This window comes from Botryllus schlosseri, chromosome 16 (genome assembly GCF_051294905.1).
Source record: "Botryllus schlosseri isolate E-star chromosome 16, Bs_hap1, whole genome shotgun sequence".
NCBI classification, from domain to species: Eukaryota; Metazoa; Chordata; class Ascidiacea; order Stolidobranchia; family Styelidae; genus Botryllus; species Botryllus schlosseri.
The window spans coordinates 22,446,069-22,459,296 of record NC_137251.1 but is presented as its reverse complement, the minus strand read 5'-3'; positions in this window follow the sequence as shown (position 1 = coordinate 22,459,296).

Genomic DNA, 13,228 nt, shown 5'->3' with positions numbered 1-13,228 from the left:
ATCATATATAGTCTTTAATATACATAAATTGATTGCGCGAAATATATGTAGAATATTAATATTTTGCCATAAAACTGCGCATAGTTCAACGTTGATGAGTGTTATCTGAGAGCTCATATTATCCGCTGTGGAGCTCTGCCCCTTCTCTCTCATATCTGTATATCACGTGACTTATATCTTTCTTCTCGCTACCACGTGACTTGCCATTTATCAGCTCGTGCATCTCATTTTACAAGGGAGACTCATCTGCGATATCCTACTGTATATTCCATACATATTCGACCAATATATCTATCTGAGGCAATGCTGTCGTTGCATTCGCGTTGAAATTGTCAGATCAAGGACTTCACGCAGGAACGTGCGTCTTACTACGAAAGAGCTAAGTATATCCACCCAGCCACACATTACGTGGGACTCAGGTTACAACTCTAGCAGGTATCAGAAGTCACACCCTCCCATATGGTGCACGCTCGTGAGATGATTTCAGCTTCAACGAAGGACGAATCGCCTCCTACACAATTGGACTAACAACTGCTATGGAGCCATCCAGGACTTTTCCACCCTTACACGGTAAATCCGTTTACTTGACTTCGAATTTCGGGAATGCATTTTGCAGTGAGAATGATTTATCTCACTTGGCTTTATCGGCTAGCAGCAAATTTCCTTGTTATTGCTCGATTCGTGCTTTCCATATAATTATGTTCGTTGTTTGTGTTCCTATATTCATCGCCATGACATTCAGAGAACCAGATTTGAGTGATGCTCTGACACTGACAGAACATTGTGCATTGGTTTCGTTTTTATATTACGGCCTTAAAAACTATTATTTGAATCTTAGCGTTTTGCTTTCTAACGAAATTGTCACATCCATTCCTCGTCGGGAATTACACTCCCGATCGCCCGGTAAAATTGCTTCTCTCTCCCGTGAAATCGAATAATTACTACCGATTCACTATTCACTATTTCCATATATACAACTTCACTTTCGCACGAATAGCCTACCTTGGTCGTGTAACATACCATTTGCTTACAGTTGTTTGATTGTTCAACACCCCCATTTCGATTCTGATTATAAATTTTGCGGTTTCTCCTACCTTCATATTACCGCGTAAATCACTTCCAACCACCCTGGTTATTTACCAATCTATTTTTTGTTCGTTTTTTAAATTCACGGCATCTCCGTGGAACATAACTACCAATTCCAGGATATTAATTTTTGTGATTTCATATGTCATTCATGCGACATTGACTTACGCGCGTATTTAAGCGCTACCCTTTTGAACTACCGTAACTATACCGTCAATGTTACTTCGATAAAAATAGTGACGCGGCTTTTCGCCGGATTATAGCATAGCATTCCATTAGGATTCTATATGATGTTCCGCGGCAAAATCTGCTATTTTTAACCGACAATTTAGATTTCAGCTTTGAACTATTTAAATATACCAGTATCACTGGGAATGGGGATTTTATAACTAACTTAACTCTGCATAACGCAACTTCATCTTATCTCACTACACGTATTCGCATAACCTCGCTTTTGCTACAATTACCCATAATCATAATTCGATTTTAATCACATATTAGCGTTACTTCTAACTCAGCGCTTTGCTGGAATTAATAAATACGGAAGTTACTTCCCTATTTTCTTCAAACATTGACTTGCTTACTTTCTTTATACTAGGTCTTTGACATTTTCGCTTACTTCTAATTATCTATACTTAAATAAGGCCGCTTTAACACGGTGACAAATTGTCATTTTTTTTCCGTAATTTACGTCCTTATATACTTACCCGCTATAATGTCATCTGAACATACTCAGATTTTGCAACCTATAGTTTTACAGGCGATTAGCTATACATATCTTTTACCTCTATACATTGTACATTGTACATTTCATGGCATTGCTACCTATTACTGACATCTGGTCACCTATCCGTGAAACGTTTGTATAGTCACGAATCTGTTAAATTTTGAATATCACGTTGCCCATTGTCGCTACTCGGGGAAACTTGTTAATTAAGGTTAGGGTCGAAGTACCGGGTCTACGATTTCACTTTTGCTCCTGAGATCGTGTGTAATGAGTGGGTTTGGACATGTTATCTCTCCAAATCGTTTTTAGACATGGGAATTGCTTGTGCGTGACTCAGCGATTCTACCGGCCGGGGAATCTATGGGTTGTAAACATGCGATTTTAACTCATGCTATAAACTTCCATCATTACATAACGAAGTTGAGGTGAAATTCGGTCGACTCGCGTCTCGCCTGTACGCTTTTTTATCGAAATGATCCACGATCGGACACTATTAGTGTATATACGGTTTTTTGGATAAATTATTTATCCAGTGTTGGGGAATTTGACATAATATTTAGACTGTCGTTTAGACGTATCTTACCGGTCGATACGTCACCAGGCATTGCCATGTGTAAGTCTTCGAAGCACATTATACTGGGGTAGTCGGGCGCACGTTCTTACACTTGCGATATGTAAGTGGCGTGCAGTGATGATTAATTACTATTTTTATCCCTTCTTTCGATCCGTTAGTGGACCAAATTCTTGATTAATTCACGTCAATTTATTTCCGGAAACCTTTTTATATATCTGGATAGCATATGGCGCGCAGATTCATCAATGTGTATGGATTTGTGGTATACCATGCTGTGTACATCGCTAGGGACTTTTTTTTCGACATGACTGCGGTTCGCAGCACTAAACACTAACAATGCCATTATGCTACCTAACAATACACACATTTGTCATTACTTAAGCTATTTTTATTACCCCTCTTTACATTTTGTACATTCTACTTTCACGACGTTACTTCGTAATTTATGACGAAGTCCCCGCGTTACGCTACGATTACATTGATCTTGACATGCTTTTATGCTAAATATTCAATTACTATACTTTTGAACTGATCAAAACACCCGGATAACCCGGCATAATTTCCATTCACTTCGAGATTCCGTAAATTTTTATTAACTTCTACTTGAAATCTCAAATTACTCACAAGGCTTATATAACCGCCTTGCGTCGCTCCTTCACGTATGGAATCGATTCAATACTTAGTACTTACGCTCACATTATAGCGTATACTCCCTATCGGTGCAGATTTTCACCACCTCATATCTGGTCCGCTGACATACGAAGTGTTTATCATGTTTAATTTCTTGTTCAATTTGTCATTAGGCTATACTATTATATTGCCATTATTATTTTCCTACTTTGTGAAGTAGCCTTTTTGCTGCCGAAATTGCTTTTGCATCCCAGATTCGTCGTCGTCTGCCAACGGGTCTATCGCGAACCGCCGAAATGCTCACTACGACACAACATTCCTCCGCTCTCCGATTCCGGCCTATGTCAACATTTCAGGACATACAAGTTCAACATGGCTTTGGTAACACCACGTATTATACGCATTTTAAAGCCGACTTGAACAGTCGTGAAGAATATTCGCACAACAGTTAATACGCGTTTTAACCTTGGCGGAGTGAACTAATTGGATCTAAATACAATCCTTAATGTGCAATGACCATTGACTGTTAATTATTCCAGGCAGGTTCGCGGCCCCCGGTGCATGGCTCAACTATATATAAATAATTATTCGGTCTTCCAAAAGACTGATGGACTGATTCATTCGTATAGGCTACCCATTACCGAACGCGTCAATACGACTGTTCTTGCCGAAAATATATACGGCTCGCATAATTTCGGGCCCCGGTCTTTGTGACTATTTCAATGGTCGTTAATCTTAATGGTTCAGGAAATTTCCCACAAATCTCGCCATTTTAAGCGGTTCGACTACCAGACCATCATTTGAGTAATTTTTTCTATTCAACTCCATTGACTCATAAAAGCAGTCTCTGGTCGCTAGAAAACCCAGACATGGGTTTCCTACTTTCGTTACTTCCTATACCACGTGTTTCGATTACTTTCAAAAGTAGTTTTGACTTGAATATGCTACCAAACCATACACTAGATTCCGCTTATAGGATTTTGCATTTACAAATAACAGACACTTATTTTCGAGTTACCACCAATTTGTTCTAGCGTATGACGCATTCGCCAGACCTAATGTCAATTCCTTTGTGTACATATTTTTTTTTCGTTTATTGTTCTTTTAATAAAATAAAAAACTTGCCTCAGATATGACCAATTCGCCATTTTGACTTTATTTAATCTAACCCTTAACGTGTTATCAATACACTATCTCATATATGGTTTCATCGCTATCATGTTGTATAAATATTGCAACATCAGGCTACAATATTGCATTTTAAATTGATGTTATCGCCTTTCTACCAATGCTTTATTCACTGCATACTTAGGCCTTACCACCTTCAACCACACGCTATGTGTTTATGTTCCGATTACTATGTCTCGTAATCGTACTGCTATTCAATTCATGTAGTAAATGTCATTTTGTATTGTCGCTAATCACGCCTCCTTGGAAGGGGTGATGTGGAGCTCTGACCCTTCTCTCTCATATATGTATATCACGTGACTTATATCTTTCTTCTCGCTACCATGTGACTTGCCATTTATCAGCTCGTGTATCTCATTTTACAAGGGAGACTCATCTGCGATATCCTACTGTATATTCCATACATATTCGACCAATATATCTATCTGAGGCAATGCTGTCGTTGCATTCGCGTTGAAATTGTCAGATCAAGGACTTCACGCAGGAACGTGCGTCTTACTACGAAAGAGCTAAGTATATCCACCCAGCCACACATTACGTGGGACTCAGGTTACAACTCTAGCAGGTATCAGAAGTCACACCCTCCCATATGGTGCACGCTCGTGAGATGATTTCAGCTTCAACGAAGGACGAATCGCCTCCTACACAATTGGACTAACAACTGCTATGGAGCCATCCAGGACTTTTCCACCCTTACACGGTAAATCCGTTTACTTGACTTCGAATTTCGGGAATGCATTTTGCAGTGAGAATGATTTATCTCACTTGGCTTTATCGGCTAGCAGCAAATTTCCTTGTTATTGCTCGATTCGTGCTTTCCATATAATTATGTTCGTTGTTTGTGTTCCTATATTCATCGCCATGACATTCAGAGAACCAGATTTGAGTGATGCTCTGACACTGACAGAACATTGTGCATTGGTTTCGTTTTTATATTACGGCCTTAAAAACTATTATTTGAATCTTAGCGTTTTGCTTTCTAACGAAATTGTCACATCCATTCCTCGTCGGGAATTACACTCCCGATCGCCCGGTAAAATTGCTTCTCTCTCCCGTGAAATCGAATAATTACTACCGATTCACTATTCACTATTTCCATATATACAACTTCACTTTCGCACGAATAGCCTACCTTGGTCGTGTAACATACCATTTGCTTACAGTTGTTTGATTGTTCAACACCCCCATTTCGATTCTGATTATAAATTTTGCGGTTTCTCCTACCTTCATATTACCGCGTAAATCACTTCCAACCACCCTGGTTATTTACCAATCTATTTTTTGTTCGTTTTTTAAATTCACGGCATCTCCGTGGAACATAACTACCAATTCCAGGATATTAATTTTTGTGATTTCATATGTCATTCATGCGACATTGACTTACGCGCGTATTTAAGCGCTACCCTTTTGAACTACCGTAACTATACCGTCAATGTTACTTCGATAAAAATAGTGACGCGGCTTTTCGCCGGATTATAGCATAGCATTCCATTAGGATTCTATATGATGTTCCGCGGCAAAATCTGCTATTTTTAACCGACAATTTAGATTTCAGCTTTGAACTATTTAAATATACCAGTATCACTGGGAATGGGGATTTTATAACTAACTTAACTCTGCATAACGCAACTTCATCTTATCTCACTACACGTATTCGCATAACCTCGCTTTTGCTACAATTACCCATAATCATAATTCGATTTTAATCACATATTAGCGTTACTTCTAACTCAGCGCTTTGCTGGAATTAATAAATACGGAAGTTACTTCCCTATTTTCTTCAAACATTGACTTGCTTACTTTCTTTATACTAGGTCTTTGACATTTTCGCTTACTTCTAATTATCTATACTTAAATAAGGCCGCTTTAACACGGTGACAAATTGTCATTTTTTTTCCGTAATTTACGTCCTTATATACTTACCCGCTATAATGTCATCTGAACATACTCAGATTTTGCAACCTATAGTTTTACAGGCGATTAGCTATACATATCTTTTACCTCTATACATTGTACATTGTACATTTCATGGCATTGCTACCTATTACTGACATCTGGTCACCTATCCGTGAAACGTTTGTATAGTCACGAATCTGTTAAATTTTGAATATCACGTTGCCCATTGTCGCTACTCGGGGAAACTTGTTAATTAAGGTTAGGGTCGAAGTACCGGGTCTACGATTTCACTTTTGCTCCTGAGATCGTGTGTAATGAGTGGGTTTGGACATGTTATCTCTCCAAATCGTTTTTAGACATGGGAATTGCTTGTGCGTGACTCAGCGATTCTACCGGCCGGGGAATCTATGGGTTGTAAACATGCGATTTTAACTCATGCTATAAACTTCCATCATTACATAACGAAGTTGAGGTGAAATTCGGTCGACTCGCGTCTCGCCTGTACGCTTTTTTATCGAAATGATCCACGATCGGACACTATTAGTGTATATACGGTTTTTTGGATAAATTATTTATCCAGTGTTGGGGAATTTGACATAATATTTAGACTGTCGTTTAGACGTATCTTACCGGTCGATACGTCACCAGGCATTGCCATGTGTAAGTCTTCGAAGCACATTATACTGGGGTAGTCGGGCGCACGTTCTTACACTTGCGATATGTAAGTGGCGTGCAGTGATGATTAATTACTATTTTTATCCCTTCTTTCGATCCGTTAGTGGACCAAATTCTTGATTAATTCACGTCAATTTATTTCCGGAAACCTTTTTATATATCTGGATAGCATATGGCGCGCAGATTCATCAATGTGTATGGATTTGTGGTATACCATGCTGTGTACATCGCTAGGGACTTTTTTTTCGACATGACTGCGGTTCGCAGCACTAAACACTAACAATGCCATTATGCTACCTAACAATACACACATTTGTCATTACTTAAGCTATTTTTATTACCCCTCTTTACATTTTGTACATTCTACTTTCACGACGTTACTTCGTAATTTATGACGAAGTCCCCGCGTTACGCTACGATTACATTGATCTTGACATGCTTTTATGCTAAATATTCAATTACTATACTTTTGAACTGATCAAAACACCCGGATAACCCGGCATAATTTCCATTCACTTCGAGATTCCGTAAATTTTTATTAACTTCTACTTGAAATCTCAAATTACTCACAAGGCTTATATAACCGCCTTGCGTCGCTCCTTCACGTATGGAATCGATTCAATACTTAGTACTTACGCTCACATTATAGCGTATACTCCCTATCGGTGCAGATTTTCACCACCTCATATCTGGTCCGCTGACATACGAAGTGTTTATCATGTTTAATTTCTTGTTCAATTTGTCATTAGGCTATACTATTATATTGCCATTATTATTTTCCTACTTTGTGAAGTAGCCTTTTTGCTGCCGAAATTGCTTTTGCATCCCAGATTCGTCGTCGTCTGCCAACGGGTCTATCGCGAACCGCCGAAATGCTCACTACGACACAACATTCCTCCGCTCTCCGATTCCGGCCTATGTCAACATTTCAGGACATACAAGTTCAACATGGCTTTGGTAACACCACGTATTATACGCATTTTAAAGCCGACTTGAACAGTCGTGAAGAATATTCGCACAACAGTTAATACGCGTTTTAACCTTGGCGGAGTGAACTAATTGGATCTAAATACAATCCTTAATGTGCAATGACCATTGACTGTTAATTATTCCAGGCAGGTTCGCGGCTCCCGGTGCATGGCTCAACTATATATAAATAATTATTCGGTCTTCCAAAAGACTGATGGACTGATTCATTCGTATAGGCTACCCATTACCGAACGCGTCAATACGACTGTTCTTGCCGAAAATATATACGGCTCGCATAATTTCGGGCCCCGGTCTTTGTGACTATTTCAATGGTCGTTAATCTTAATGGTTCAGGAAATTTCCCACAAATCTCGCCATTTTAAGCGGTTCGACTACCAGACCATCATTTGAGTAATTTTTTCTATTCAACTCCATTGACTCATAAAAGCAGTCTCTGGTCGCTAGAAAACCCAGACATGGGTTTCCTACTTTCGTTACTTCCTATACCACGTGTTTCGATTACTTTCAAAAGTAGTTTTGACTTGAATATGCTACCAAACCATACACTAGATTCCGCTTATAGGATTTTGCATTTACAAATAACAGACACTTATTTTCGAGTTACCACCAATTTGTTCTAGCGTATGACGCATTCGCCAGACCTAATGTCAATTCCTTTGTGTACATATTTTTTTTTCGTTTATTGTTCTTTTAATAAAATAAAAAACTTGCCTCAGATATGACCAATTCGCCATTTTGACTATATTTAATCTAACCCTTAACGTGTTATCAATACACTATCTCATATATGGTTTCATCGCTATCATGTTGTATAAATATTGCAACATCAGGCTACAATATTGCATTTTAAATTGATGTTATCGCCTTTCTACCAATGCTTTATTCACTGCATACTTAGGCCTTACCACCTTCAACCACACGCTATGTGTTTATTTTCCGATTACTAAGTCTCGTAATCGTACTGCTATTCAATTCATGTAGTAAATGTCATTTTGTATTGTCGCTAATCACGCCTCCTTGGAAGGGGTGATGTGGAGCTCTGACCCTTCTCTCTCATATATGTATATCACGTGACTTATATCTTTCTTCTCGCTACCATGTGACTTGCCATTTATCAGCTCGTGTATCTCATTTTACAAGGGAGACTCATCTGCGATATCCTACTGTATATTCCATACATATTCGACCAATATATCTATCTGAGGCAATGCTGTCGTTGCATTCGCGTTGAAATTGTCAGATCAAGGACTTCACGCAGGAACGTGCGTCTTACTACGAAAGAGCTAAGTATATCCACCCAGCCACACATTACGTGGGACTCAGGTTACAACTCTAGCAGGTATCAGAAGTCACACCCTCCCATATGGTGCACGCTCGTGAGATGATTTCAGCTTCAACGAAGGACGAATCGCCTCCTACACAATTGGACTAACAACTGCTATGGAGCCATCCAGGCTCCACCCTGGTTCACTGACACTTGCTGTTTGGTGTAACCCTCCTATTTCGGAGTCTGAATCCCCAGTTACTGTGGCAAACCTTCCTTTGTTTCTGCTATCTCCTCTCCTTCTCTCTGTTATTTCAACTTCTCTTCTTTTCCAACCATGCATGCCGGGGCATGTTTTTTTAACAAAAATGCTTGACAAAAAAGTAGCCACTCGTGACTAACTGTGCATATCGACCACTGTCACACCCACCGTGACAAAAGACTTGACGAAATATCTCCCGTTTCCGACCCGTAGAGCTCTTTATATCCAAGGTGAATTACAGAGGTTTGTGGTGATCGCGAGAAAACCCACGGTCACCCTCACCGTAAACGTTAGTAAATTTCCCTCTTTATATCCAGGCGTTTTACAGAGGTTTGTGGCGATCGCGAAAACCCACGGTCACCGTAAACGTTAGTAAATTTTTAGAAAATAGATGGCACAAGATTATATCGAATCTTTGCCGCAGAGCACTCGACTGGGGATGATGTCTCTTGGCCACAGACAGCTTCGAAGCAGGATCCTCTCCCAGGTTGGAGTAGGTTCAGTGGTTCACTGACACTTGCTGTTTGGTGTAACCCTCCTATTTCGGAGTCTGAATCCCCAGTTACTGTGGCAAACCTTCCTTTGTTTCTGCTATCTCCTCTCCTTCTCTCTGTTATTTCAACTTCTCTTCTTTTCCAACCATGCATGCCGGGGCATGTTTTTTTAACAAAAATGCTTGACAAAAAAGTAGCCACTCGTGACTAACTGTGCATATCGACCACTGTCACACCCACCGTGACAAAAGACTTGACGAAATATCTCCCGTTTCCGACCCGTAGAGCTCTTTATATCCAAGGTGATTTACAGAGGTTTGTGGTGATCGCGAGAAAACCCACGGTCACCCTCACCGTAAACGTTAGTAAATTTCCCTCTTTATATCCAGGCGTTTTACAGAGGTTTGTGGCGATCGCGAAAACCCACGGTCACCGTAAACGTTAGTAAATTTTTAGAAAATAGATGGCACAAGATTATATCGAATCTTTGCCGCAGAGCACTCGACTGGGGATGATGTCTCTTGGCCACAGACAGCTTCGAAGCAGGATCCTCTCCCAGGTTGGAGTAGGTTCAGTGGTTCACTGACACTTGCTGTTTGGTGTAACCCTCCTATTTCGGAGTCTGAATCCCCAGTTACTGTGGCAAACCTTCCTTTGTTTCTGCTATCTCCTCTCCTTCTCTCTGTTATTTCAACTTCTCTTCTTTTCCAACCATGCATGCCGGGGCATGTTTTTTTAACAAAAATGCTTGACAAAAAAGTAGCCACTCGTGACTAACTGTGCATATCGACCACTGTCACACCCACCGTGACAAAAGACTTGACGAAATATCTCCCGTTTCCGACCCGTAGAGCTCTTTATATCCAAGGTGATTTACAGAGGTTTGTGGTGATCGCGAGAAAACCCACGGTCACCCTCACCGTAAACGTTAGTAAATTTCCCTCTTTATATCCAGGCGTTTTACAGAGGTTTGTGGCGATCGCGAAAACCCACGGTCACCGTAAACGTTAGTAAATTTTTAGAAAATAGATGGCACAAGATTATATCGAATCTTTGCCGCAGAGCACTCGACTGGGGATGATGTCTCTTGGCCACAGACAGCTTCGAAGCAGGATCCTCTCCCAGGTTGGAGTAGGTTCAGTGGTTCACTGACACTTGCTGTTTGGTGTAACCCTCCTATTTCGGAGTCTGAATCCCCAGTTACTGTGGCAAACCTTCCTTTGTTTCTGCTATCTCCTCTCCTTCTCTCTGTTATTTCAACTTCTCTTCTTTTCCAACCATGCATGCCGGGGCATGTTTTTTTAACAAAAATGCTTGACAAAAAAGTAGCCACTCGTGACTAACTGTGCATATCGACCACTGTCACACCCACCGTGACAAAAGACTTGACGAAATATCTCCCGTTTCCGACCCGTAGAGCTCTTTATATCCAAGGTGATTTACAGAGGTTTGTGGTGATCGCGAGAAAACCCACGGTCACCCTCACCGTAAACGTTAGTAAATTTCCCTCTTTATATCCAGGCGTTTTACAGAGGTTTGTGGCGATCGCGAAAACCCACGGTCACCGTAAACGTTAGTAAATTTTTAGAAAATAGATGGCACAAGATTATATCGAATCTTTGCCGCAGAGCACTCGACTGGGGATGATGTCTCTTGGCCACAGACAGCTTCGAAGCAGGATCCTCTCCCAGGTTGGAGTAGGTTCAGTGGTTCACTGACACTTGCTGTTTGGTGTAACCCTCCTATTTCGGAGTCTGAATCCCCAGTTACTGTGGCAAACCTTCCTTTGTTTCTGCTATCTCCTCTCCTTCTCTCTGTTATTTCAACTTCTCTTCTTTTCCAACCATGCATGCCGGGGCATGTTTTTTTAACAAAAATGCTTGACAAAAAAGTAGCCACTCGTGACTAACTGTGCATATCGACCACTGTCACACCCACCGTGACAAAAGACTTGACGAAATATCTCCCGTTTCCGACCCGTAGAGCTCTTTATATCCAAGGTGATTTACAGAGGTTTGTGGTGATCGCGAGAAAACCCACGGTCACCCTCACCGTAAACGTTAGTAAATTTCCCTCTTTATATCCAGGCGTTTTACAGAGGTTTGTGGCGATCGCGAAAACCCACGGTCACCGTAAACGTTAGTAAATTTTTAGAAAATAGATGGCACAAGATTATATCGAATCTTTGCCGCAGAGCACTCGACTGGGGATGATGTCTCTTGGCCACAGACAGCTTCGAAGCAGGATCCTCTCCCAGGTTGGAGTAGGTTCAGTGGTTCACTGACACTTGCTGTTTGGTGTAACCCTCCTATTTCGGAGTCTGAATCCCCAGTTACTGTGGCAAACCTTCCTTTGTTTCTGCTATCTCCTCTCCTTCTCTCTGTTATTTCAACTTCTCTTCTTTTCCAACCATGCATGCCGGGGCATGTTTTTTTTAACAAAAATGCTTGACAAAAAAGTAGCCACTCGTGACTAACTGTGCATATCGACCACTGTCACACCCACCGTGACAAAAGACTTGACGAAATATCTCCCGTTTCCGACCCGTAGAGCTCTTTATATCCAAGGTGATTTACAGAGGTTTGTGGTGATCGCGAGAAAACCCACGGTCACCCTCACCGTAAACGTTAGTAAATTTCCCTCTTTATATCCAGGCGTTTTACAGAGGTTTGTGGCGATCGCGAAAACCCACGGTCACCGTAAACGTTAGTAAATTTTTAGAAAATAGATGGCACAAGATTATATCGAATCTTTGCCGCAGAGCACTCGACTGGGGATGATGTCTCTTGGCCACAGACAGCTTCGAAGCAGGATCCTCTCCCAGGTTGGAGTAGGTTCAGTGGTTCACTGACACTTGCTGTTTGGTGTAACCCTCCTATTTCGGAGTCTGAATCCCCAGTTACTGTGGCAAACCTTCCTTTGTTTCTGCTATCTCCTCTCCTTCTCTCTGTTATTTCAACTTCTCTTCTTTTCCAACCATGCATGCCGGGGCATGTTTTTTTAACAAAAATGCTTGACAAAAAAGTAGCCACTCGTGACTAACTGTGCATATCGACCACTGTCACACCCACCGTGACAAAAGACTTGACGAAATATCTCCCGTTTCCGACCCGTAGAGCTCTTTATATCCAAGGTGATTTACAGAGGTTTGTGGTGATCGCGAGAAAACCCACGGTCACCCTCACCGTAAACGTTAGTAAATTTCCCTCTTTATATCCAGGCGTTTTACAGAGGTTTGTGGCGATCGCGAAAACCCACGGTCACCGTAAACGTTAGTAAATTTTTAGAAAATAGATGGCACAAGATTATATCGAATCTTTGCCGCAGAGCACTCGACTGGGGATGATGTCTCTTGGCCACAGACAGCTCCGAAGCAGGATCCTCTCCCAGGTTGGAGTAGGTTCAGTGGTTCACTGACACTTGCTGTTTGGTGTAACCCTCC